The 27,452-nt window shown below is 35.6% G+C and overlaps 1 protein-coding gene across 4 annotated transcripts in view; it reads left to right on the top strand.

Annotated features, from left to right (window-relative positions):
* Positions 1-4,196: 4,196 nt before the first annotated feature.
* Positions 4,197-27,452, top strand: part of LOC105473309 (synaptotagmin 1) — a 593,369-nt gene continuing 570,113 nt past the window's right edge. For 3 of the 4 annotated variants that reach the window (XM_011727061.2, XM_011727059.2, XM_011727060.2), the window contains exon 1: positions 4,197-4,575. The gene's annotated coding sequence lies outside the window, so the exon portion shown is untranslated. The remainder of the gene's footprint in view (positions 4,576-27,452) is intronic. The other variant, XM_011727058.2, reaches the window with a different exon arrangement.

Raw genomic sequence — 27,452 nt, 5'->3', positions numbered from 1 at the left:
TTTTTTTTTTTTTTTTTTTGAGACGGAGTCTCGCTCTGTCACCCAGGCTGGAGTGCAGTAGCCGGATCTCAGCTCACTGCAAGCTCCGCCTCCCGGGTTCACGCCATTCTCCTGCCTCAGCCTCCCGAGTAGCTGGGACTACAGGCGCCTGCCACCTCACCCGGCTAAGTTTTTGTATTTTTAGTAGAGACGGGGTTTCACTGTGTTACCCAGGATGGTCTCGATCTCCTGACCTCGTGATCCGCCCGTCTCGGCCTCCCAAAGTGCTGGGATTATAGGCTTGAGCCACCGCGCCCGGCCCTCCTGACCTCATAATCCGCTGTGTTCTTATGTACATATTTTAGATGAGAAAACTGAGGCTCGAGGGGGTTTGTACATATTTCAAGGTGACATAGCCAATCAGTGGTGAAGCTGGAATTCTACCCCAATTCTGACACCAGAAAACATTTAATTAATTATCTGTCCTGCAAAGAGAGCAAAAAGTCAGTATCTTGAGAAACACAGATAAAAAGTGAAAAGAATAGTAAGATATACATCTATATAAAAAATAAAAAATAGAAAAATTTACAGAGGTCAATTATTTTTCTTTTTTAAAGAAACAATCCTGGGTAATGATATTTATAAATAGCTTTCACCAGACAACTAGTGTGGCTACTAAAGATATAAAGTTTAATGATGTGTGAGTCTTGATTAAATGTAACTCTTTTTATTTTGAGACAGAGTCTCGCACTTGTCGCCCAGGCTGGAGTGCAGTGGCGTGATCTCGGCTCACTGCAAGCTCCGCCTCCCAGGTTCACGCCATTCTCCTGCCTCAGGCTCCGGAGTAGCTGGGACTATAGGCGCACACCACCACACCCGGCTAATTTTTTGTATTTTTAGTAGAGACGGGGTTTCACCTTGTTAGCCAGGATGGTCTCGATCTCCTGACCTCGTGATCCGCCTGCCTTGGCCTCCCAAAGTGCTGGAGTTACAGGCGTGAGCCACCACGCCGGGCCCAATTAAATGTAACTCTTTAGTATTATTGATTGACCAGAGAATTCTGGCCTTTCCAACAACATGCAGAATTTTCTTGATACCTCTCTCACGTTAAGTATTCTTTCTGTGGTTTACAGAACCCTTGGCTAAGTTTCCACTTAATGAATTTCTAGTTCTAAAGTCCCTAATTCCCACTCTTGCCATAAGACACACTTTTCTCCTCAGTGCCCCAATCCAATTTAGTTTCTATTCTGATCCTGTAGCCTAAAATAGATGGCAAAGGAAGCATGAAAGTAGTAAATAGATGAATCCAATAAAAAAGGAATAAAGAAAATATTGAAAATGAGATCTTGATCAGAGCAAAATAAGAAGAAAAATTAATAACACTTTTTTAACAAAGAGGAAACAAAACATTAAAATAGATTTTTTAAAAGTTCTGAAAATAATATTTTTAAAATACCATACAATCAGGAGATAAATTAATTCTCAATAGCAAAAGATATAGGAATTCTAGACATAAAAGTACTTAAAAAATGGGATAATAAGAGTGACAGAGAGACAGAACAATTGACCCGATCTTCCTTTTAATAAAAATGAGTCTGCTTCAATAGGCAAAGAGATGATACACACTCTCTGCAAAGTATGATGTTGTCAGCCCAGTAGAAGCAGGAGGACATCTTCAAAACATTTCCAAGAGCTTGGAGATAATTTAGGAATAGGAGGGAGAGTTAAAATCTTAGAATAGCTACAGCCACCGTATAAAGAGTCTTCTTAATATTCATGTACAGAAAATGCTATTAATTTTAAAGCTAAGCATAATATACATGTAAAGCCTATTTCTTATTTTAGCCTGCAGTCTCCGTCAAGGTATTGGGATACAAACCTCTGATACCATTCATGTTGCCAAGGATTCTGGCCACTGAAAGAGAAAGATAGCTAGGTAAGATGTGAAGTAAACAGGAAAAGAAATTGACTAAAATATTGATGACAAAATCAGCGTCTGGAGCAGAAATTTTAAAATCTGTATTTGTATTCTATTGCCTAATTTCTTCTAAAATAAGCATTTTTTTTTCCTATATGCAGCTATTGGTAAATAGGATAAATGTGTCAGTTTTAATCACTGGAATCTAGAAAGCATGCTAGGCATATATTTAGAATAAAGATTTATATTCAGTGGATATTATAATAATCCTCTCATACGAAGATATTTATTGGACAACAAAATTACAGGGTTACTTAATTCTTCTTTGTCTCCTCTTCCTCCTTCTTCTCTTTCTCCTCCCCTTCCTCCTCCTCCTCCAGATTCTTCATCTCCTTTTTCTCCTGTCGTTTTTCCTCCTCCTCTCCTTTTTCTTCTCCTCCTCTCCTTCACTAAATAACTGAAATAAAATTTAGAGCAAATTCTGTTATCTTCTTTCTCCAACTATGAAATTATTTAAAAATAAGGTTTGGAGACTCTTTTGGGAAATGGAAAGTGAATATTTACATAAAGTCACAAGTCTGGGGTGCATTATTTTCACACTTCTACCTCTAAGGTTAAACTTCCTATTATTCAAGCATAGTGTAAACAAAAGTATTTGCCACTTAGAAGGATATGTTTATATCACGTTGCCTTCTTTTCCCATATACTTAGAATAAGGATCTTAATCTTAAACATTACATAAGTAGAAGAGATTTAATTAAAAACTTGAAGAAATGTGTTACTGTTAATTGAATTCTTGCAACATTTACCTTTGCACACCACTGTTAATAAAACTCCAGTTCAAAGTGGATGGGTTTGGGGAATTGAGATAGCTATTTATTTCCCTACCTGAGATGCCAAGATAATCTTCTCAGTAAAATAAAGAACCCAATTAGGTGAGTTCTCATTTGTAGCTATTGATCAAGTTTACACAAAATGCTAGAGTTTCTAAGTAAAACAAATAAGAGGTTCAAAGGCCTTTAAACGAGGTTGAGGGAGTGAGAAAGAGAAATAGTTCTCTGCGTTTTGAAAGCCTTTCACCTGTGGAGCAGATAATGGACGGGCCCCTCTCCCAGCTGGGCTCCGCTCCCGCCCCTTGCCTGGCGCGCGGTCCCTTCCCCCACCCGCTGCGCCTTCCTGTTTGGTATCTCGGTATTACCAAGCTATAAATTGCCTGAGAGCTTAGAGACAATCAGGTCACCACCGCCCTCACAAGGGAAAAGCTTCTTACTTCCGAGCAGAACGGTTCAGCTGGGAAGAGAGGAAGCAGGGAGAGATTTGTGCTTTAGTCGTCACTGCTCTGGTAAGGGGTTGAGAGAGATGGGGGAGGGAGGTGGCAAAAAATAAAAATAAAAAGCATCCCCAGCAATGCCGCACTTGACCCAAGTCTACAAACTTATTGGTCGCTGCAATGGAAACTCCCAGTGCACTCTCCACTGCCTGGCAGCCGCCGCTCATGGGTGGAGTCGCGTTACCGGCCCCACCTATGGGACGGAGCTGCTTCTCCTGCATCTCGGCAACACCACACCCTTCGCGGGAAGTCTCCAGGCTTCCAGCAAAGCTCAGCTTATCCCGCCCCCGCTTCCAACCCGGAACCCCAGAAGAATAGCATGATGAACCTCCAGCAGCCCGGCGGGCCACCTCCCCGCGGCTCAGTTTGAAGACACTTGTGCAGAACCCTTTCATGTCCCCACCCTGCCCAGCTTTCACAACTCCGCCGGGTTAAATGGCCAAAGACAAACTTCTGCCTCTTCTATCCCGGGTCCCAGCTTTTCAAAAACCTACAGCTGGCAAACCCACACACGTCGAAACTCCTAGGTCGCTGTTGCAGTCTGGGCATGCTCAGTATCAGGGCAGGTTTTGATTGAAAGTAAAAAAAAAAAAAAAAAAAAAAAAAAGCTTTGTATTATGCTCGCTCTCTTTCTCCTGTGCATATGGCTTGCTGAACAGGTTTTGGGGCATTCTTGAGTCTACCCAGAGGTTTTATCGGATGCCCTTGATTGTGTCTCCTTGGCATCTGTTCCCCTCTTACTTCACTCCCTCCCCCAACCCGCCTCCACCCCGCTTCCCAGGTCCCTGTCCGCTGTGGGGATGGAGGGACACTAACAGAACTGGGATGGGAGATGTTGGCTGAGCGGATCCACCTATTATTAGTGCGCTGGGATTGGCTTCTTGGCGCAGCGTAGCCGAGGTGGAGCCAATCAGGATGCTAGGGCTGGGAGATGATGGGCGGCCGCCTCCTCACTGGAGGGATTCCTGGAGAAGCTGCAGTGTGGGGATGCTTTAGAACGAGTACTGCCCCCAGTGTCTTTCCACCTCCTCCTGCAGCAGCGGCAGCGGCAGCAGCAGTTAGCAGCGGCAACTTGAGGCTGCACCCCGGGCAAGCCCCCAGGGTGGTGCTCAGCCGAGAGGGGGGCTCGGCGCCCCGAAGGGGTGTGTGTAGGGTGGGGGCGACCAGCTGGGACCAGCTGGTGGCCCTGGAAAACCTCCCACACACCCACACCCACACACCCCTTTTGTGTTGCAGGCTGCCCCTCCAAGAGCGGAGGCAGCGAGAGCACGCGTGTGCCTCGCGCCGGTCCACGCCGGGAGAGCACTGGGGACTGAGACCCGGCACCACCTCCCGGTCCGCCCTCCAGGTAAGGAAGCGGGACTGGCGGCGCGGCCGCCTCGGCGGTGCCTATCTGCTCGAATCCATCCCAAAGATTTTCTTCTCGATACACTTGGATTTTAGTGGTGGGAGTCTGAGACCTAGGGAGGGATCCCCGGGTGGCCTATTGTGAGAAATATGAGACCACATGTGCATCTCCTGGAAAAGCACTTTGCACAGCGCCCGTGATTTAGAGCTTGGAGTTGATATTGGGCATCCCCCATCTTCTTGCTTCCTCTTTCCTTCTCTTGTTCTCTCTCCTCTGTCCTCCGCCCCCAATCTCAATCTTTTCTCTCTTTCTCTCCCACACCTCCCCTCTCGCCCTCCTCCCACCCTAAGCACGCACAGGGTTTCTTTCTCCTCCTGGAGAGGATTGCCTTTCTTAGAGGAAAGAGGGGGAGTGAAGAAAGGAGAAAGATTTCTTTCTGTTGGGGAGAGGGATATGGGGGTGGGTGGGTTGGGGCGTAAACAAGATAGAATACAATCTCTGCGAAAATCAGAGCACAGAAAGCAATTAAACTGAATAAGGGGAGTAGACAAGCCGACCAGCTTGGGCTGTCAGAGAGGGGAAGCGTCAAGTTTGACTTGATTTCCTCCTTGCAAGAGACTATGTCTCTCACTTGATTCGTTCAAATGGAACAAAAATAAACCGACAATCCAACCCACTTTCAACTGCTTAATTGCTGTTGCTTTTGAGTGCCAACCATCTGACTTTTCCTGTTTCCATCTGTCCTGTGGGACTGACAATTTGGTATTGCACATCAGTGTTAATATCTGAACTTTGAAAGGTTTCTTGAGTAAGAAAAAAAACACAATTAAAAATAGATTATTACTTTCCTGAGGTTTCTTGGTATGGTCTGTTGTTGGGGGATCAAAAAATGTAAAGTTTCAAAACATTTGCAAGGGACAACAGTTTTAGAGGGAGGCTTGGATTTCTACTTTGAGAAAGCTAATCTTCTAGTTAGCTTTGTGTACATGTTGATGTTCACTTTCTCCAGTATTAACCCTTTGGTGAAATAAAGCAACTGTTTAACTTTTGTGTGGAAGCTACATTTGTGTATGAATTTTCACTTTATTCTACCTTTCTACTATCTATTTGAATTTTATTGTCTGGATACCAAACTTATGCCTGGCTTTATTTTCTTTTAATAGGAGGATATTTAATGGATGTAAACATGATGTTTGTACAATTTCAGCACTCCCTTTAGAAGGCACATGGAGGCTCAGCTGGACAAGAATCCTCCTGTATTGGAACAAAGTTTAGAAAGTAATGCTAGAAAGATAGCCTAAATTTTAAAAATCCTGAAGGGGAAAACATTTTTGTAACGTCTTGTTAAAAGAAAGAAAAATATATCAAAACAGCAACATGCCCCTGGCTGCCTGCATAATAGGTCAAATAAATGGTACTTGTTGGACAGAGCCTTTACAGCAGCTTCAGCAGTCTCTAATTCCATCATTGGGGATATAAGCTTTATTTTCTTAGTATTCATCAGGGACAGCGAAGCGATAGTACTGTCAGATGGAAGGAGGTATAGAGAAGTGCCTCGTTTGATGTAATAGGAAAGCATTCCAAGTGGGTCTTACCTGAACACAGAAAAATCAGCAGATGTTAGTATACAAAACACTTATTTTTATGTATAAGGGGAAATGCAGTCTTACTTTTTTTTTCTAGAAGTCCACTTGATATAAGAAAAGGGAATCTTCTATCCTAACTCTGCCTGACCTTCTACACTAATTTGTATCTCAGAGAGTATTTTTTCACTATGTATCTTTAATGTATAAGTTTACACACCAACTTAGAGAAGAGCTGGATTCATTTGCCATCAGCGTAATGTGTACTATTTCCAAACCATTTTGCGTTTGAGGCAATGATCCCTCCGACCTAAGCAGAATTACCAAGTCAGGAAAAAGGATTCTCTTTCTAGGGCTTTGACATTTAAATGACTTAAAAAAAATACTGTCTCTGTTGAAAGCTAACTCTGGTTTTTAGAGGTGCCACCTTTTGGTTACAAGGACAAAGGGACAATCACTTAATTACCTCATGTGCATGTACAACTGAATTAACAAGTTTAGACACGAAAAGATGTACAAAAAGGAAGCCAGCTGACTTCATGTGAGAAAAATAAGATTTTGTTGTCTCATTTCTCCACTGTCTTAGGAATATGTGAAAATTTAGGCTTGGTTTGTGACATTTATTTTCATGACTCTTTACAAATGTTAATTATAGAAATAACATCTAAAAAGATGGATATCAGTAGTTTTTCACATACTTCTAAAAAATTCAATATCTATATATTGGAAATCAGAACTAATTCCAATATATTGTGAGTGGATTGTGGAGAGACCTTAAATGATACATTATAGGAAATTCTTATTCTGTTATCCCACAAAACAGTCTAATGTCACAATTTTATACAGTCTTTATTTTTTTCTCCCTTTGACAGGATATTTTAGTAAATCTCATTCATGTTTCAGAGTAAACATGATAATTATGCCTTAAGGTATTTTTGTCATAATTGAAGACTGCTAAGACACAGGGAAAATCCTAAAATACTAATTTCACAAAAAATGCCACATGATTGAGAGTTGTTGCTGAGTAGCTTTGAACTTCATTTTATAATGGAGAATATTAGTTATTTCATCTGATCAAATTATCAGATAGTTCTAATCAAGAAATATGAAAATGAATAACATTGTATTTATACAATTTGCATATTAGACTGAAAATAAAACTAAAAAATAGTATTAATTATATGCTTGTATTAATTATATGCAAGATGAGCTGGAAGATTAATAAAATAAAATGTAGAATATGTTAGAAATCTGAAAGTTAATTTGAACTTCCCATTAGCCTAATAACACCATTAACATAATATCAGTTCATCACTTTTGATGTCAGTATATTAAATTGATTTTGAGTAAATTCCCAAAACAGAACCATCTAATCTTAAAGAACACACACTTAATGTAGACAATTATGCAAGCCTGAAATATAGTTCTTATGATTTCCAGTTTATGCAACAGCCAAGATGAACTATCACTAATTCCAAATTGAAACATAATACTTATTTTCCTAATGGTAATAATTAAGTAATTTGGGGGCAACAAGAAAGTAAAACAGTTTGATTATATAATGGAGCAAATCTTTGTCTACTGTTACCAAAAATCCATATCAAAGTTAGACTTTCTGTCATTGTATAATGTAGGTATGGGTCTTGCAGGCATTCTGCTGAAAATATAATATTAAAAAAAATTAAATATCTGATGTAGTTGTGATATTTTAAAAGTTTTAAATAATTTATTTGTCATAAATATTATTTATACCAAAAGTTCAATTCATGACGTGGCTGATTTTTAGCTGAATTTTTTTCATTGAAATTGACCAAAGCCATTTAAACAGAGACAAAATATATGGCAATCTAAATAATAATTTCAGTTAGAATTTAAGGATGTGTGTGTGTGTGTGTGTGTATATATATATACACATATATATATGCATATGTTTGTGTGTGTATATATATATACACATATATATGCATATGTTTGTGTGTATATATATATACACATATATATATATGCATATGTTTGTGTGTATATATATATTCCACAATTATGTAACTTTTTCAAGAAGGATTAGAAACTCATGGACAGTAGAATATAATTTGCTGAAACTAGGGGGTATTCATGTACAAAGTACCATTTAAAGAAAGATGACGGAGTCTTGGGAATGCTTTTAAGTCTGGGAATACTCAGAGATAATATTAATGGGAGCCTAGATTTTTTTTCTTTAAAAATGGGGTTCTATGACTTTGGGCAGAAATGATTTTTATATGTATCATGCTTGAAAAAACTCTCAGTACAAGATGATGCACTTCTTTATACAGGTAACAAATAAGTTGAAATCATATGATTTAGATATGATGGCTGATAAAACTTCTGTCTTTCTAAGGCTTTTGGCAGATATTTCTTTCAATATTTGCATTAAGGTAAACATTCTTAATTTTTTATGTAATTGAATGGCATGATTATCATTGCATTGGGTGAGAGAATGTGGGTTGATATGTTTTCATTCAATTCCTCAAGAAATGATCAACATTATTTCGTAGTCTTTTTGCAAACTTGATTACATTTCTCCACTAAGTGTGTCCATTTTCTTAAACAGAAATGTAACATTTAAAAAGAAAAAAGGAAAAAAAAGAAAACCAGCATTTTTCTTTCAGCTGGTCATTTTAAGAGTGTTCTTGAGGAGCTAGTTTTATATGGACTATAAGATAAACTGTGGTAGCTGGGTATATGAACATCACTCTATTCATATGTACTAGCAATACAAAATAAACTTATTTACAATTATAGTGCAAATGTATGCTACCTATTACAAGTAAGAGAGCATGCCATCAATTCCTGTCTATATCAATAAAATTTACTTTTGTTTTATTAAAAAAGGAAAACTTTTCTTTAAAGTGGACAATAAATACATTGCTATGTTGTAGAAATGGTGAACACTAGAGATGCTATTTCTGCAATTTTAAATATAATATTAGAGATTCTATTGCAAAGAATCCTCCTTTTAAAATGGCATCTACATTACATTATTTTAAAAAAAAACAGTATTTAAGAGTTTCAAAAGAAATTAAAACCTACATTAAAGTAAAATAACACATTTATAGTAGTGTTAGAAATGCATTTTCTAGCATGTCTTTGACGAATGCAAAACAGATATTTTAAAGAATTATTTCTATAATTGCTCTAATTTTTATGTTTATTTAAACCCCAAGTTCTCATTGCTGATCTCCATACTTTACTAATAAAATAAATGAAAGGTCAAAGTTTATCTTTTTCGGTTACTGCTATCGTGGAGATACAAAGAAACATACTGGTCACTCCTATAAATGTCTCACATATAGTATGTTTAGCATATTACTTATGCATATAAAAAGGCATTTTGTTAAAGAGGAGCTCTGGAAAATCATAAAGCAGACGAAGATAAAAAAACATGCCTTCTATTTCTTAGCTGTTTGTACAAAATGAGAGCTGGGGAATTTCCACGTAGAATGGGAATGGCCTATAAACTAGTGTAAGAATTTGGTGAAACTACTTGGTTAAGATATAATTTCCAAGAGTTCATAACAGCCCTGTTGAACAACATTTCATCACAGATACTAGCTTGCAACCTTGCTCCGCCAATCACAAATACTGTACACAAGATATTTAGCTAAGTGCCTCAGTTAGAAATTAATTTCTAATTGAAATATCCACTTAATTAAATCCAGGTATGGTACTGAAACTTGGTAATACCTTACCTCAAAGAACCTGTTTCTGTACTTGTGAAATGTAGCTTTGTTAATAATTTTAAAGTGCTTAGAGTTCCAAGATATATATACATATATATATACACACACACACACACACACACACACACACACACACACACATATATATATATATATATATATATATATATATATATATATAAAATTTTTTTTTTGGCCAAAGGGTATTATATAAGTAAAAGTAATTATGTCTTATTTCCTGTGATAGATAAATGTTTTCTTTTTCTTCTGAAATAATTTACTAAATCAAAGATAAAGTGCACATATGTACTCAAATGCAAACGTACTTGAAGAGTTTGAAATGTAAACATTCTTATTTTGCAATTGCTTACATGAGAAGTACAGTCTCCTGTCTGTCCTCTTCTATCATGCTTCCTGACAGCAGCCATCATTTCAGTCCCTTGGGAATAGAAAGGAAAGCAGACAAACCACCTGAAAACTCTGGTGGAAGTTCTCGTGATGTGGCCTCCAGGGAACAGCCTCTTGTTTTACTTGAGGCTCATTTCCTCCGGGCCAGCCTCCTTGCATGTCACTCCATGCCTACTGTGGGTAGGAAACAGGTACTTGGATTGACTGATTGCTGCTTTGAGATTCCTTGACGTATTTTTTCCTCAACATGAAGGCAAAAGGACATGAATACTCAGTCAAAACATGCAGAGCTGTACTTACGTGAACACTTTTAAAATACGATACTGAATCTTATATAATTTTAGGATAATTTATGAAATAGCTTTTCTTTCTTGGAATTTCTTTTGTTTACTCACAAGTGATCCAAGCAAAAGATGAGGCTGTTAAACCATGAGTCAGTATGGTATTTTTTTTTTAGCTTAACACCTGAGGATAAAGCTGAGAGGATTGTTTAAAAAGAGTTTCAAGTCATACTTTCAAAACCCATCTGTGTCTTGTTGATGGAGGCCTTTAAATAAGCACATGCTTCATGGTCATTATCCCAGATAACTGACAATTTGTTTTTCTACAAAATCTCTAGATATTATGAAACATCACACACAAGCTTGCTTTTTGGATGGATTATTAATAATGTATTTTTCAGATACAATTGTATGTGAGAGTTTCTGCAAGTGTAAACAACAAGATAACATCACAGCAACGGGCAGCACTCACTAAAATATCAATTTAGAATTGTCTGCTCTCTCTTTGAGAAGGAGAAAGAGCTAATTGAGTGTCTTTTTTCCCTCATGATGTGCTGGTCTCCAGTATCCCATGCCATACAAACAGTGGGTATGGTCCTTGCTTCCCTCCTATGAAATATGGAAACTGCCTACCTGCTTACTTTTGAGGGGGAAAAAAAAAAACTTATCTAGAAAGGTTTTTAGACAAATGATTTAATGGCCTTTGAAGCAAGGACAAGTGCTATAACAGCTTATTAAGGGATAGTTGAGCTCTAGCAATCAGGTTTTGAGTTATCAAGATTATTAGAAAGAAAAGTTGACACAGTTTCTCAGGAGAAAGACAAGGAAGCACAGCATTGAAATCTGATTCTGACTTGGAGTGTCTGCCAGATCCTAGTTTACAAGGCTGGCTTTCTGCCTAATCCCTAGCATTTTCATCAGATTTGAAGACTGAATAAAGTGAGCCTTTGGGCATTAGAGCATATTTCTAGAGCACTGAGACCTCTTCTATAAATAGCATAACATCACCCTTCTATTATAACCAATGTTCAGAATCCGAGGCCACACGTTTTTATATTTAAATATGTATAAACCAGATCATTCTGTGCCTGAAAGTACTAGGGTTTTATCTGTCTGTGTACAGGAAATTCTTCTGTGAAAAGCTTAGTTAACAATATGACATTACAAATAATATACCTATTTTTAGTAGTTTTATTAAATTATAATGTTAAATTTAAAAAGCCAAGCATTCACCTTGAGCTACATCTGAGCCTGAGAATTCAAAAAGTGACATTTCAGTACAAAGCCAACATACGCTTAAATTGACAAAACTGCCCTGCTTTTAAATTGTTTTGTAAAAAAGTACTTGATATACAAGTTTCCGATGACTTTTTTTTTCTGGAGAATCTTACTTTCTGAACCACTCTTAGACAACACAGAATGAATATTAATGACAAGAGAGAGCTGACTCCTTCAGGCAAAAGTGGATGAGACAAGTTCTGTTATGCCTTTGAGAATCTGTTTCATCATTTATATATTGAACACATAACAACAGTTTTATTTCTCTTGATTTCTTGACTTTTAGACCTGTATGCATTGAAGCATATTACAACTCACAGCCTGAATAGAAAAGATTTGTTCAGTTCTCTGGTTATAAGAATGATATAGGAATTCCTTTGTGTTCCCTTCCGTTCTGTGCATTTTATTCCTTTCTCATGTATTCCCTTCCTACTCTGCCCTTCTTCCTTCTTTTCTTTATTCTTTCGTATTTCCTTTCTTTTTTCATATCTTAATGAAATATTTTCCTATAGAATCACTAAATGAAGGTTTAGTCCTTTTGACCGATAGTAATCTTCACTGGCTGGATTTATTTTGTTTCAACAACCAAGAAATGTAATTCTTAGTTTGTATACATTTTAGGTTAGCTTCACAAAATATATAGATAGATAAATAAAGAAGCAGCCTTTTAATTTGTTTATGTAATTGGCACACTTAAATGGAATGTGTCATGATTTTAATGTTTTTAAAATTTTGCATGTAAAGGCTGGCTTGCTGATAATTTCTAAACCATAACTGTTTGCAGAGAGACAGAATAATGTTTGAGAGTCCAAAAAACTGGCATGTACTATTTGGCATGTTTTTCTTTATTTTCTATTTGGCCATTGCAATGATAATAAGTTCTTGTTTTCGTGACAGGTGTGCAGCACTGTATATTTTTTTATTTTATTTCCTTATTTGATGTTGATAACGAAGAGGTTCTCTCTCTTACAGATGCAATGAAGGAGACTCAAGTGTTGTTACTTGCTTGCAATTACACATTTAGAAAGCCTCTTATATTTTTTTTCTATTGGAACTTACTGCCTCAGCACTTAATAAAGGGGGAAAAAGCATGTTTTGTAATTCTCTTAATATGTAAAAACTAGTTTGCCTTTGCTTGTCTAACATCATTGTTGAGTATAGGATATGTAGTCTTTATTTATCCCACTGAAAAAATAAGAAAGATTTGATAATCTATCATTTCTTCTGTGACTTTAATTGCAAAACAAGTTGAGTTTGTGTTGTAAAATTATTCAAGGGACATTTTTTGTAACCTACAAGAAAAGTCACTAAGCTTGAGTCACTAGGCTAAGTTGGCCTTTAGTCATTGCTATTTCACTGTGATGTTAGATAAGTCATCTTATTTGTTTTCTTATTTGTAAACTCCATAGTTCCCAGCCACCAAGTAGGGTGCAGTGAGAAGTGATTAGAATCATAAGTATTGCAGCTTTATCACTAGCTCTCCAAACTTACCTCTTATTATTCTCCTCATTGATATTCATACACATCTTCTTGCTGTTCCTTCTCATAACATTAATGGAAGTTGTAAGAATCTATTGATACTTTTTATCTTCTATTCCAAGAATGATTAAACATTCTGCTTTAAGTGAACATATCCAAACCACAATTATTATTCAATTCAAATGTAAAGTCTATCAGTTGGCAATTCTTTCGTTAAGAAACACATTTGGGAGCAATAGCGAATAGCCATACCATTGCAATGTGGATTAATATAAATGTATTTATAGCTAATCTGATTGAAGAAAACAGGACTTATAGTTGGGAATGGCCTATAGAAAGAATACAAAATTATATGAAACATAGGATAGGTATTAATGGAGATATTTGAATGAATACAGGTAATCATATTGTTTCTTACAATATGTCAGGCACTTTTCTATGTCCTTTCCATGCTTCATCCCATTTAATATTCTCAATAACTCCTTGGGATTTGTGCTAATTTGTTCATAATTTTAAGTGAGAAAGTTGTGGAAAAAGAATAATTGAGTAACTTAAAGAATAATTGGGTAACTTCCCAGGGTCACATTATGTAGTAAGATGTAGAATTAAACCCAAGCTACCTATTTACAGAGCCAATACTCACTCATAGGTAGTCACACAATCAATAAACTCATAAATGGCAGAAGAAGAGAATAGATAGTGGCAAAGAGGTAGAGGTAGAGGTACTCAAAAAAGATTAAATAGTGATAGGCAAAGTGATCTACTTTATAGGTTAGGTTGATATGACCATGACGGCAATAGGATAAAAGTGTGAAACTTAGAGAGCTGGATTCAGATAGCCAACTCTGGAATGGTGAACTTCAATAAGGAATGAAAATGCAATAATGTTTGCAAATTGTCTAGTACCCTGTTACTACCATATGGTAGATTTGACCACCTTTGCTCTTTCTCTTTTTTTATTCTCAGAAATTCTTCCACTTGTAAAAATGCCACCTGACTCAAAATGCTTAAGCAAGAAAAGGGATTTTGGTGCTCATGTGACTGTAAAGTTCAGAAATATTCTGACTTCAGTCAGAGGTGGATATGGGGACTCACACCATGTGGTCAGAACCAAGCCTATTCTCCTTCCCACCACTGTACCACTAGTACTCAATAATTTAACAACTGGTATGATCATACCAGTGTGAAAAGTCTACCTATAAGAGGCTATCGACTGAGTTGAGTGTTATTTAATTCTAGTTATGTCCTTGCCTTACTCTCTTTGGCTTCCTCACTTTTTAATGTAGAAGGGTAGATAGTCTTTATTCACTTAATTGCAAAGATAAGAAGAAAGTCCTTTATAGGACTTGAAGAAATTTAGCTTAGTAGAACTAAGAACAGCAAATTGCAGAGCCACTTGTGTATAAATGAGAATTTCAAACCTTTATTAGTTTTGTGAGGAAGGAGGGCTTATTTCAAGGAGTTTATAAAGTTTTAACCTATATATGCTACAGATTAAACATTATCAATTTGTACAAATATATTATACATTTTTATATTTGCTATACCCTGAATTGAAGAGGAAATATTTGGGAATAATATATTTCTTCAGTAAGCATGATGATGTGCCTATTATATGCCAGGCAACATTTGGATGCTGGGGATACAGAAATAAAAATAGTACACAGGTTTCCTGCATGTAGGAACTTACATTCTAAGGAAGAAGAGAGACCATTAAAAACAACAACAAAACATAGCTATGGTTCTTATATAATAAATACTACAAAAATCATAAAATAAGCTAATAAATAAAACAGAGCAATACTGGGGAATGTGATTAACCAAAAGTTGAGCCTGAAAAGGTAAAGGAGCCAGCCCTATGACTATCAGGGAAAAGCACTGAGGTCAAATGAAGCAACCAGTACAGAAGCTCTACAATGGGAAATAGTTTGGTCTACTTAGGTATAAAGATGCTGGTTTTATGTGTTTGCCCTGCCTTAATATTTCAATTAAAAATAATCTGCAAACATTATTAAGAAATTTTCAAAACCGTATAATCATGTATAATCTTACCATGCTTTAAATATATGCTGTCTCATTTCCGTGTAATATGTTTCCAGTCTGTGTCCATATGCTTACATTTTTTATGGCAACAATCACAGAATATACACTGTTTTTACTCTGACTTTTCAAATGTATTCTCAGGTGTGTTGTAGATATATGTTTTTATCTTCCAGTTTTATCTTCAGAAGAGCAACTGCTTTTCTTTTATTTTGTATATTCCTTAGACACTTTCTGCATGTCTTTTGTTTCTTAAATCTTAATAAGTCTTTCCCTTTCCCCTCACTTCTAAAGAAATTAAATACATGGCCTAACTCCAGTTTTATTGTTCCTGTAAATTTAAGTCAACACCTTAACTTTTTATCACATTCATGACATTTTTCAATGCAATTTCCTTTTGAGTGTATTTTTGATTATATCCTACAAAACTCTAATTTAGATTTTGAAACAAAAGTAAATAAACACTGAAAACATAATGAAACAAATCATTTTGTGTCGATTATCACTTAGACAACACAGGTCTTGTGCATTAACCGGAAATTATTTTTCCTCTATCTAGTCTCATATCCTGGTTTCAAGAACTCAATAACCTAAGTCTACTTAAGTCGCTATATGATAGTAAACCAGTTGCTTACAAAGGCATATTAACTTTTGTGAGACTGCAATACTACTCAATCTGCTACACAGTAATGAAGTAATAATTAAAGCATCAATCTTAAATGTCCCTCTTTTGTTTCTCCTAATGCTCTCTTTAGACATTATATTCTGATAATAACATGTTTTGAAAATGGAGGGTTTTTTTTTGTTTGTTTTTTGTTTTTTTTTTTTTTTTTTTTTTTTTGCCAAACTACTGTGCTCCGTTAGGCTCCTTTGTATCCTAAATATTTTATGTTATACTATATATATATGTGTGTATATATATGTGTGTATATAGTATATTTTGATTTTTTAAATGCACCTGGCTCCTCTACTAAATGCAAGTTTTTCTGAATTTTGCAATGACATTTTTATCATCTCTGACTCTTCAGTACCTGAAAGATATTAGGGAGTGAATATTTTATAAAATATTTATCAAATGAGTATATTAGTCTGTTCTCAGGCTGCTAATAAAGACATACCCGAGACTGGGCAACTTACAACGGAAAGAGGTTTAACGGATTCATAGTTCCACATGGGTGGGGAGGCCTCACAATCATAGCAGAAGATGAAGGAAGAGCAAAGGGATGTCTTATGTGGCAGCAGGCAAAGAGAGAGCATGTATAGGGGATCTCCCCTTTATAAAACCATCAGATCTCGTGAGATTTACTATCATGAGAGCAGCATGGGAAAAACCTTCCCCCATGATTCAGTTAACTCCCACTGGTTCCCTCCCACAACATGTGGAAATTATGGGAGCTACAATTCAAGATGAGATCTGGGTGGGGACACAGCTAACCCATATCAATGAGTAAATCCACTAACTCTGTATTTTCTTTTTTTTTTTTTTTTTTTTTTTTTTTTTTTTTTTTTTTTTTGAGACGGAGTCTTGCTCTGTAGCCCGGGCTGGAGTGCAGTGGCCGGATCTCAGCTCACTGCAAGATCCGCCTCCCGGGTTTGCGCCATTCTCCTGCCTCAGCCTCCGGAGTAGCTGGGACTACAGGCGCCCGCCACCTCGCCCGGCTAGTTTTTTGTATTTTTAGTAGAGACGGGGTTTCACCGTGTTAGCCAGGATGGTCTCGATCTCCTGACCTCGTGATCCGCCCATCTCGGCCTCCCAAAGTGCTGGGATTACAGGCTTGAGCCACCGCGCCCGGCCTAACTCTGTATTTTCTAACATTTTTAACTGGCATCCAAATTTAGTATATACATACACACACTATTAGCAAAAGTTCTATGAAATATTACTTATTATGCTTTCTGATACTTTTCAATTATCCTTTTCTATTTCATTTAAAAAGCACTGGTGATGATCAAGTAAGTTTATATTACAATTTAACAATGTATAACAGCCTGTAGTTTTTTTGTTGTTGCTGTTGCTGTTTTTTTGTTTGTTTTTTATTTTTGCTTTTTGAGACAGATTCTGGCTCTGTCATTTAGGTTGGAGTGCAAGCACATGATCCCCTCAACTCAGCCTCCTGAGTAACTGGGACTACACGTGCACAACATCATGCCTGGCTAATTTTTATATTTTTTGTAGAGACAGGGTCTCACTATGTTACAGCCCAGGCTGGTCCTGAACTCCTGGGTTGAAGAGATCTCCCTGATTTAGCCTCTCAAGGTGCTGGGATTATAGGCATGAGCCACCACACCTGGCCTCAAAATTATAATCTTCTTGCTATATTCACATACAGGTAATTTTGTGTGAATTTATAATGCATTATTTTTAAGTCCACAATGAATCTAGCACCAATGCTGTTATTGGCCACTCTTAAGCAGATTCATGTCAGTTGGCTACCTTCTAAGAAGTTCAGTTAATAGCTCTTAAGCTTCTTTTTAGTTGTCATGGGGTTGATATATTGCACTCTTTTTTTTTTTTTTTTTAGTTGTGTATAAACTTTCTCGTAGATTAGAAGAGGATACACGAAAGGAATAAGGGATTACTTCTTTTCCTTTAAAATAGTGAGTGGAGAGCTAGTCTATGGAAAAAAATAGACAATGAAGATTGAGCATAGGTATTTAGAGTTTTGTATTCAAATTAAGAAACAAACAAATAACATAAAATCTGTCAATCCGTCACCGAGTTCATAATGTGGAAATTTTACTAAATGATTTCCTGACACCTTTCAGTGCTAACATGTGAAGGTGTGTAATTGAGTATGGCATTTTGCTGCAAGAAAATTAGACATATGAGTAGCCCAGCACATAAAGCCTTTGGCTTCCCTTCTAACATTTGAGTACTCTCATAGTGGTGAATAAGGTTGAAGATTGTATCTTTCCATCATTCATTTATCTACTCAAAAATAGTTAAAGAATACAAACAAACTCCAAGACACAATTAGCCACCCATGGAAGAATTGAGTACCGTCTAGTTAAGAGTGAAACCATAAGCAAGTAATGATTCGCTCACATGTGAGCTGTGAAATAGCATAGTGTAGGATATTCTGTGATAGCAAACAATACAAAAGCCTCAAGAACTTCAGCACAAAAGCTTTATTCTTTGCACATACCACATAGCCATTGCGGATCAGAGTGTTTGGAGAGTACATAGGGGAGAATGTTCTCTGATTTACATACTCATTCAAAAATCTAGACTCTGAGAGCTCCGGTGCCCCAGTGTCTTATAAGGCTGTCATCTCAATGTAAAGTTTAAGGATTCATTGCAGTAGGGCGAAGAGCATCAGAGAGTTTCTCACCAGCAATTATCTACTTTGACCCTGTAAAAGATACATAAAATTTCTGTTCACAGTCCATTAGCCAGACCCAGTCATGTGGCTCCTAATTAGAAGGATATAGGAAGTATAACACACCCATTCCCACTCCAGGCTTGGAAGAAGAGGATATTGGCAAGTACTTGAAGAGATAAGCTGCATCAGGAAAATGCAAAGCTTTCTGCAAACACTCGAGAGTGAATGACAGTTAGCTGAAACAGCAATGGCGTCATACAGGAAGTGATGCATAAGATACACTCTGAGCGACTTTGAGGTTATGTTAGGTATTCAGTTCATTCCTTAATGAAAGCATCTCTTTTTAAAAATCTAAGTCTCAAACAATGATATGTGTTTGGTTTAGAAGGCCAGCACTCCTGGCAAATTTGGAAGCTGAACTAAATCATTCCCAGCTTACTAGGATTCCTGACACATAGTCCAACCACCTACAAGGCAGACCTATTTAGATAGCTGAAAGACATCTCAAACTCACCACATTCAAACTGAACGCATCTTCATCAACATATCTAGTCCTTCCCTAGTGTCTTCAATCTTAGTGAATGATTGCACCATTCATCTAATTTTGTTATCTAGAAACCTGGGAGTTATATTTGTTTCATATATCTCTCATTTTTAACCTCAAATTCAGAATAAATAAATCTTGATAAAATTTTTAACTCATAAATATCTTTTGAATATGTTTACTCTTCTCTATCTTCATTGCAGCACCATAATTCAAATCAACTTGCCTTCTGAAATCTATTATCCTTAACTTGACTTTCAAGTCCATGCGTTATCTGGCCCTACCTATTCACCAGCCGCATTTATCATATTGTTCCTTTGTTATGATACTCTGGCCATATTGGCTTTCTTTCAGGTTTTTAATATTCCGGATTTTTTTTTTCTGCCTCAGTATCTTAACATATGCTGATTATGATGTTGGAGTGCTTTCTTTTCTCTTTTATCTGGTTAAATTCTATGCAGCCTTCAGATCTCAACATAGGTATCAGTTATTCCGGGAAGACATTTTTGACTCTCAGAATCACTCAGAACTTTGCATTGTACCTCCTCATAGTGACCTGTATTTTCCCCTTACAGAATTTGTCAATTTATGATTATATATTTATTTGGGTGGTTATTTGATTAGTAACTTCTTCGCCAACCAGATTTGGAGTTTCAGCAAAACAGGCATGATCTGTTTTCCTCATCCGTGTGGACCAGAGCCTCACAGATAGTAATTAGTCGTTATATTACATTCCTGCTTCAGATCCTTTGTTCTTCCCCTTCCTACTGGCTGGAATGCACTTCGTCTGTATTCTCTTTTGATTACTTCTTCAAACCTTTTGTGTGTTTACTCAATTTTTGTGTGGTCTTTCCTGCCCAGTATTGCTGTACACTTATGTCTCCTCCCCCTTCCCCAACATCTTTCTTCTTAGCACTTATCACTCTTCGAATACAGTTTTTAAATAAATAAATTTATTTATTTATTGCCTCCCTGTGATCATTAGAATGTAAATTCTATGGTAACAGAGATTTTTGTATTTTTTACTTCCTGCTCTCCCAATGCCTAAAACAATACATATTTGTTGTTTCATAAATATTTGTTGAGTCAATGCATAAATGAACTGTAAATTGTCTCTCCATGAATTAGAACAGCTCTATGCATCTCATCCAATGAAAAAATATTAATTTACCAGTCTTAACAATTTCCGTAGAGATGACAAGCTTATACCTTTAAAGTGTATATAGGAAATATTTTTTTGTAGACTGTTACAATTTACAATAAGAAGGCCAAAATGACTAATTTGTCTATTATACCATACTTGGAAGCTTAAACTTTCTAGTGAAAGGGTTATATTTATTATAAAAATAATTTTTAACTTAGCTATTTTCTGACTGTCATCATCCAATCAACTTCATCCTACTGAATTTTCCTCCTAACTATTGCTCATTTTTTTCCTCTAATCTCACATTAATTATTGTAAGAAAAAAACAAACTTTTTCCAACGGTTTTTCTACCTTACAGTCCTGCTCTCTTACAACTCATGTTCCTCACTGTCACCTAAGTCACCGAACACAAATCTGATCAGATTATTCTTCTGATTGACATACTCATGCAGCTTCCTCAAAATTAGAAAACAAAAGGAAATGCCTCTCATTCCTATATGCCCATTATAATTGACTTTGCTTGGCTTGTCACAGTATTTGTCACCCCCAAATACTTCCCTCCTGTCCCTCTCCATGAACGACTTCCATCCCTAACTACATCCATTTTATATGGCTCCCTTCATTTCTAATTTATTTTTTATGTCTATTTCTCAAAGAAATTTTTCCCAACCCATCTCTGTAGTTCAAAGCTTATGTAATACTCTCAGCATATTTCCAGCATTACATTTATCATGTTGTTGTAGGATTATTGTTCATATAGCCACCCCCTGCTAGTTTTGAACTAACTAGGTTTAAAGATTATGTCTTATTCTTTATATTCCCATTTACTGGAGGAATGTCTGGCACATAACATACATTATCAAACCGTGTTGAACAAAAATAATTAGCATATTTAGCCTTGATGGGGAGAAACTTCTAAAATATGCACAAAACTCAGGCATTTTCTAACTGTGTTTGTAAAGATAAACTTGATTATATCACTAGCCATTTATGCTTTGGGGAGAGTAAGCTTCATGTAGTCTAGGGAAACCAAGTAACCTTAACTTGGTAATTTGCCTTTCAAAAGAAGAGAAGAGGAGAGGAGAGGAGGAAAGGACAGAGGAAGGGAAAAGATAGGAAAAAAAAGAGGAAATAAGAGAAGAAGAGTATCAGCTCTCTTTGAGAAGCTGATTCTAGGGCTCATCTTTGACAAGAGAAATGTTAAGATGATTTTTTTTTTTTTTTTGCTTGCTAAACTTGACACATCCCTCAGGCATCAACTTAAATCAGAGAGTGTATTTCTAATCTCTCAATGACAATTTTGTTTCCCATTATATTTCCCATAGTACCCTGTATTTTTTATAGCACTTGCACAATTTGAAATTATATATTTATTTATTAGACTATTTATTAAATGCCATGAGAAGCCACTAAGAGCATAAACCACAAGAGGTCGGGGGCCATGTACCCTCTATGGAAGCGACCACAATGCCAGTTACATGCAACACCTGACACATAATAGATGCTCAAAAAATGTTTGCTGAATGAATGGGGAGATGATAAGATGCATAGGAGATTGACTGAACTTTAAATAGATGCTTTCTTTATCCCCTAATCTTTAAAGAAGTATGAAGTTTTCTATATTGGGGAGGAAACAAAATAATATTGTAGCTTGGTATATTTGAGGGAGGATGAGCAGGCTTGGTTAAAATAGAAAGCTGAGCTTTCCACAGTGATTGGATCCAATCTGAATACAAATTTAATCACTCTATGAATGTATCTACTATCATTAGACCCTAAAATTGTAAATTCAGCAATGTAATATGGCTGACTCTCTAAAAATAAATTTTTATTATTTATATCTGAGAGTAAATATTCAGTTTTTTTATATTATAGTAGGATGAATAAGTTGCTTTCCAAAATTCCTCCAGAACTGCCAAGAATTGGCAAACTCTGTATGGTAGAGAGATTTGAACAAATAACTGGAACAAAATGAAAATATTTTGGTAAACCCTAAGTAGGCATTAAGTTTGAAAATACTGAAAACTTAACTGATTTTAAAGAAGAAATATATTTATAAATTCACATCTTATATGTGAGGGTACTGATGAGACTAAATGTAGTTGATGGAAATCTGAAGTGGGATGTAGAGAAGTCCTTTAAATATGTTTTGCTAAAATTTTAACCTTGAGTTTTTATCCAATTATTTTGATAACGTGTTTTCTCCGAATCATGGCATCACAGATTTTTTTTTCTTGTTTGCTTCTTTTCTTTGTAATGGGAACAGTCTGTGATCTTACATCCTCTGGGTGTGAAAACACATTTTCAGAAACTAAAAAAGTGCAGTGAAAAATAAATTTTCTAGCTAAAGATAAAATGGAGATTGTTACCGAAATACAAGGTCATATGATTTTTTACAAAAATCTCTTATTACTTGATTACCCAGTTGAGAATAACTATGTCAAAAAATCTCTGAATTATATGTGTGTATTTCTATAATTTCTTCAAACAATAATACATTAAATTATGATGTTATAACAGTGAACAATTAATGTTTATTGCCACAATGCAAAAAGTAAGATTGAATTAAGGGCTCTGTGATTGCAGGAACCATTTCTATATTGTTTGCAATTTTTTCCCCAGTGCTGACCTAGCAATACATGGCACATACTAAGTAGTACTTAAAAATCTTTGGTGGATATCGTTGAAGTATCATCCTTGACTTTTTTCATTCATTTCTCACTCACTTATATATTTCTTTTGAATAAGTGTAATAATTTAATATGTGATTTTGGTAATAATTCTTCATGAACTGAAACTAGATGTAGTCAAGTCTTTTCTTCCAAGATGAAATATGACTTTCTTTCTTTTCTCAGTCTTTGCTTCCTTAGATTAAATCAACAGGTAGCTCACTGTTAAGCTTCAAATAAAATATGGTAATTTAAGTGCTCATTTTGTCATAGACAATTAAGAGTGAAGAGATGATATATAATAATGTATTCCAATTCCTCTTTAATGGGACCAACTAATGCTTTGGATTATTTGAGTCAGTGTTACCTATCTCTGAAACAGATAATCATTCTTGACTTTCTCTTTTCCCTTTCACTTTCTCTCTACCTTTTCTTCTTGCTCTATTTTTAACCATTTCTTCAATTATATTATAAATCTCTATGGCATCCAAAGTGCGGAGGGGTTCTGTCACTGAAAAAGTTATTCCTTCTGTAAAGATGTTCAATATATACTTAATAATATAAGAGAAACATTTTAAAAGAAATATTTTAGCTTGTTTTTTAAATAAAAAATTATTCCATAAAATTATTTAAAATACTCAAATAATCTAATAATATATAAGTGGAAAAATTAGTCTTTTTTCAGATACTGTTTTCTTTCAGTCAGCCACTGTTACCAACCTCTTATATTCTCTAACAGAAATATTTAAAGCCCCCAACAGAAATATTGCATTTGCAAACATCACATTTAAAATCAGCATTCCATGATATATACACAATGGTCTATACATTTTCAGTTAGATTATTTCATTTATGTTGGATTAGATTTTATTTATACAATCTACAGTGATTTTTAAATGTATAGTTATATATTTTATATATTAGGAATAGTTATATCTACTGCTTTTGGTTAATGCAGCATTAAGTAATTGTGTGAAACGTTAATTTGAAGTGATTTTTTACTTTAAGCTAATTCAGTTTGATAATTTAGTTTTTTTCTAGTAAAATTTGTGATGATAGTAACAATGCACATAAGGTGTATTAAAGGGTTTTATAGACTTGATCGCATTTAAAGATTTTTATAAATGTTCCACTTTTTTCATACCGCAAAGTATCCTTGTGTTAACATATTTTATAACATCTTGTTTGTTTAATATTTTCATTAATAATTGATTCTCTATCATAATCTTATAATATTTTAATGTTTGCATTTCTATATACATTCAGGCATTATGAATACAATTTTATAATTACATTTAATATATCTTTGGTCTGGGGCTGCAATTGTTGAGCTTAAGAATATTAAAGCTTTTCAAAATGTAAACTTGTTAAGAATGAGCTTGCATATGTTAGCTACATGTAAAATATTTTAAAACAAAAAGAAACAATATGGAATATGTCTGAAGAAATATGAAGTTTTAAAAGTGTTTATAAAATTTGGCAAATTTAATAATAATAGTTTATATGTATAGAGTTTTCATTACATACCAGGTTTTATTTTAACTGTTTTTGTATATTGCTTATTTAATACTTTCTTAAAAACCTCTCTGAAGTTTCAACTATTATCATGCTTGTTTTGGAAATAAGAAAATTGAGGCACAGAGAAATGATACTATTTGCTTTAAGGTCATAGCTGTTAAATGTTAGGGGATTTGGATTTCAATCCACTAGGATCTAGATAATTTTTTACTTCATTAATTCAAAAATCTCTGAGCATTAGTTCAAAAATTTTCAGTATCAATAAGTTATTTATTCTCAAATAACTTACCTTTCAGTGAGGGCAGAAAAATAAGTGGAGAAAGGAAGGAAGGCAGGAAGGGAAGAATGAGAAGAAAGGAGGAAGGGGGGAAGGGAAGGAGGAAGGGAGGGAAGGACGAAGGGAGAGAGGAAGGAAGGGAGGGAGAGAGGGAGAGAGGGAGGAAGGGGACAGGTGCTATTAATAAGCTTTATCTTCATGAATGCTATCAAAAAATAAAAATAAAAAACAAGGAAAGAGAGTAGAGAGTGCCAAGTTGGGAATATGAAGGCAGAATACATTTTTAAATAAGGTTGTCATTGAAAGTCACATTTCAGCATAGATCTGGAGGAGGTGAGTAATTAGGCTAGGGTTAGAGATCAGGCCATGCCTGGTGATTTCAAAGAAAGCAAGGCATCCACGTGGGCCAGGTGGTGTGGGCTGAGGAAGCACTAGAAGCTTTTTTCTGAGAGGAAACACAGGGCCAGATGGTGTAAGGCCCTGGGGCGACTTTGGTTTTTATTTGGAATGAGAGGGGAAACCAGTAAAAGATTTTGAGCATATGTGTAGCACATCCAACTTCAATATTTTTAAGGATCATTTAGAATAAAATATTCTTGCTAGAATGGATTGAATGGGGCCAAGGGTGGAAACAAGAAGGGAATTTGGACTTTGTTGGTTTATGATGGAAGCAAAATGCATATCTATTCTATTTATTTCCTAGATTTTGTGGTTTCTAAGTACATTAAGATAGCAGTGGATAGCTCATAAATACATTCCTATAAAATTTTTATAAGAAATGGAGTTTAACTTCCCTCATACATGGTAGAGCTTATCATAATAGCATTTAGTAACATGTTATACATACTTCCTCAGCCACCTTGCCAGCTAATTTATTATCCTGGGGCAAGTAAATAAAAGTTGGTCTAACTTCAAGGCATCTAGGAAAATAGCCGAAAAATATCTTTTTGTTTTTTTCTATGATTGAAAGAAATGTGAATGCACTCACAAACGTCAGAATGAGAAGCATTAAAGGTTCATGAATATAGAGCGAGTGCAATTGGTTCTAAAAGCTGGCCTCCACAAAATTCCTGGATTGGTATTACTTTTCGAGTAAGTTATTTTGAGACAAAATGAGTTTTCTTTCCAATATTTACGTTTAACTTCATTTTAAACAAAACAGATTGATACCAGCATTCACAATGATGCCTACTGTGCTGAAGGCTGATTTCGACAGTTGTAAGACAATATATGCAGTTCTTTGAAATTAATCATCACCTAAATGTTGCTTATTATAGTAAATGCATAGCAACAAATTTAGAATTAAAAGATGTTTGTAACCATATGCCTGTGGTGATCTGTATTTTAATCAGTACATACTCCTGATGTTTTTAGTACACAGTCAGCAACTATTTACTTATTGCCTGCTCTGAGATGAGCATTCAGCCACATTTGAATATTTTTTGAAAAGTTTGGATTGTTTTCAGGGAGAATATAATATAAACAGCTGAGAAAGACCCACAAAATGCTTTTGGATAAAAGTATATGATAGTGTGTTATTTATTGCTCAAATAAACACAATGGATACTTAAATAAAAGCCATGAGAAATAAGCTGATACAAGCTATATGGGGTTAAGTAATTCAACACATTTTCATGATCTAGATTTAGGCATGAAATTAGACTGGAAGCCCCACCAGTGAGTGTAGAATAGAGTGCCAGTTTATGTATGAAATTTTAGGAGGAATATTTTTCTTTGGGATTAAGGAAATAATGATATCCCATGATACTTTCACTTTCTAGCTTTTACAGTAGTCCCTGTTACCCACGATTTCACTTTCTGTGGTTTCCGTTACCCATGGCCAACCATGGTCTGAAAATATTAAATGGAAAAATTCCAGAAATAAACTATTCATACATTTTAAAATGCATGTTGCTCTGAGTAGCATGATGAAATCTCACGCCATCCTACTCCATCCTGCCCAGGACATGAATCATCTCTCAGTCCAGTATCTCGATGCTGTCTGTTATCCACCCATTAGTCACTTAGTAGTCCTGGCAGTTGTCACATTGGCTGTTGGTATCACAGTGCTTGTGTTCAAGTAACCCTTATTTTACTTAATAACGGCCCAAATGCACACGAGTGTAGATGTTGGCAATTCGGATATGCCAAAGGGAAGCCATTAAGTACTTCTTTTAAATGACAAGGTGAAAGTTCTTGACTTAGTAAGGAAAGAAAAAAGAATCATATGCTGAGATCATTAAGAGCTATGGTAAGAATAAATCTATTCATGAAATTGTGAAGAAGGAAAAATAAATCCATGCATGGTACACATAATTATTGGTACTAGCCGTGGTTTCAGGAATACACTAGGGGAGCTGGAACCTATCCGCCACGGATAAGGGAGGATTTCTGTAATGTAATTGTTTGTTTTTGCATATTATCTTCCCTATTAGAACAAGAGCTCCTCATAAGAGGATATCTCAATCATCTTTATATCCAAAATTATTTCTCATAAAGCTAATATTCAGTAAATATTTATTGATTGAAGTAGGTCATGAAATACTAAAATATAATTTCAATATCTAGCCCTTTTGTTTAGGAGAAATTGATTATTAATACTTGTTTTAAAAA

Source organism: Macaca nemestrina, chromosome 10 (genome assembly GCF_043159975.1).
Source record: "Macaca nemestrina isolate mMacNem1 chromosome 10, mMacNem.hap1, whole genome shotgun sequence".
Lineage (NCBI taxonomy): Eukaryota > Metazoa > Chordata > Mammalia > Primates > Cercopithecidae > Macaca > Macaca nemestrina.
Note: the sequence above shows the minus strand (reverse complement) of the source record. Positions and strands in the feature narration are given on the sequence as shown.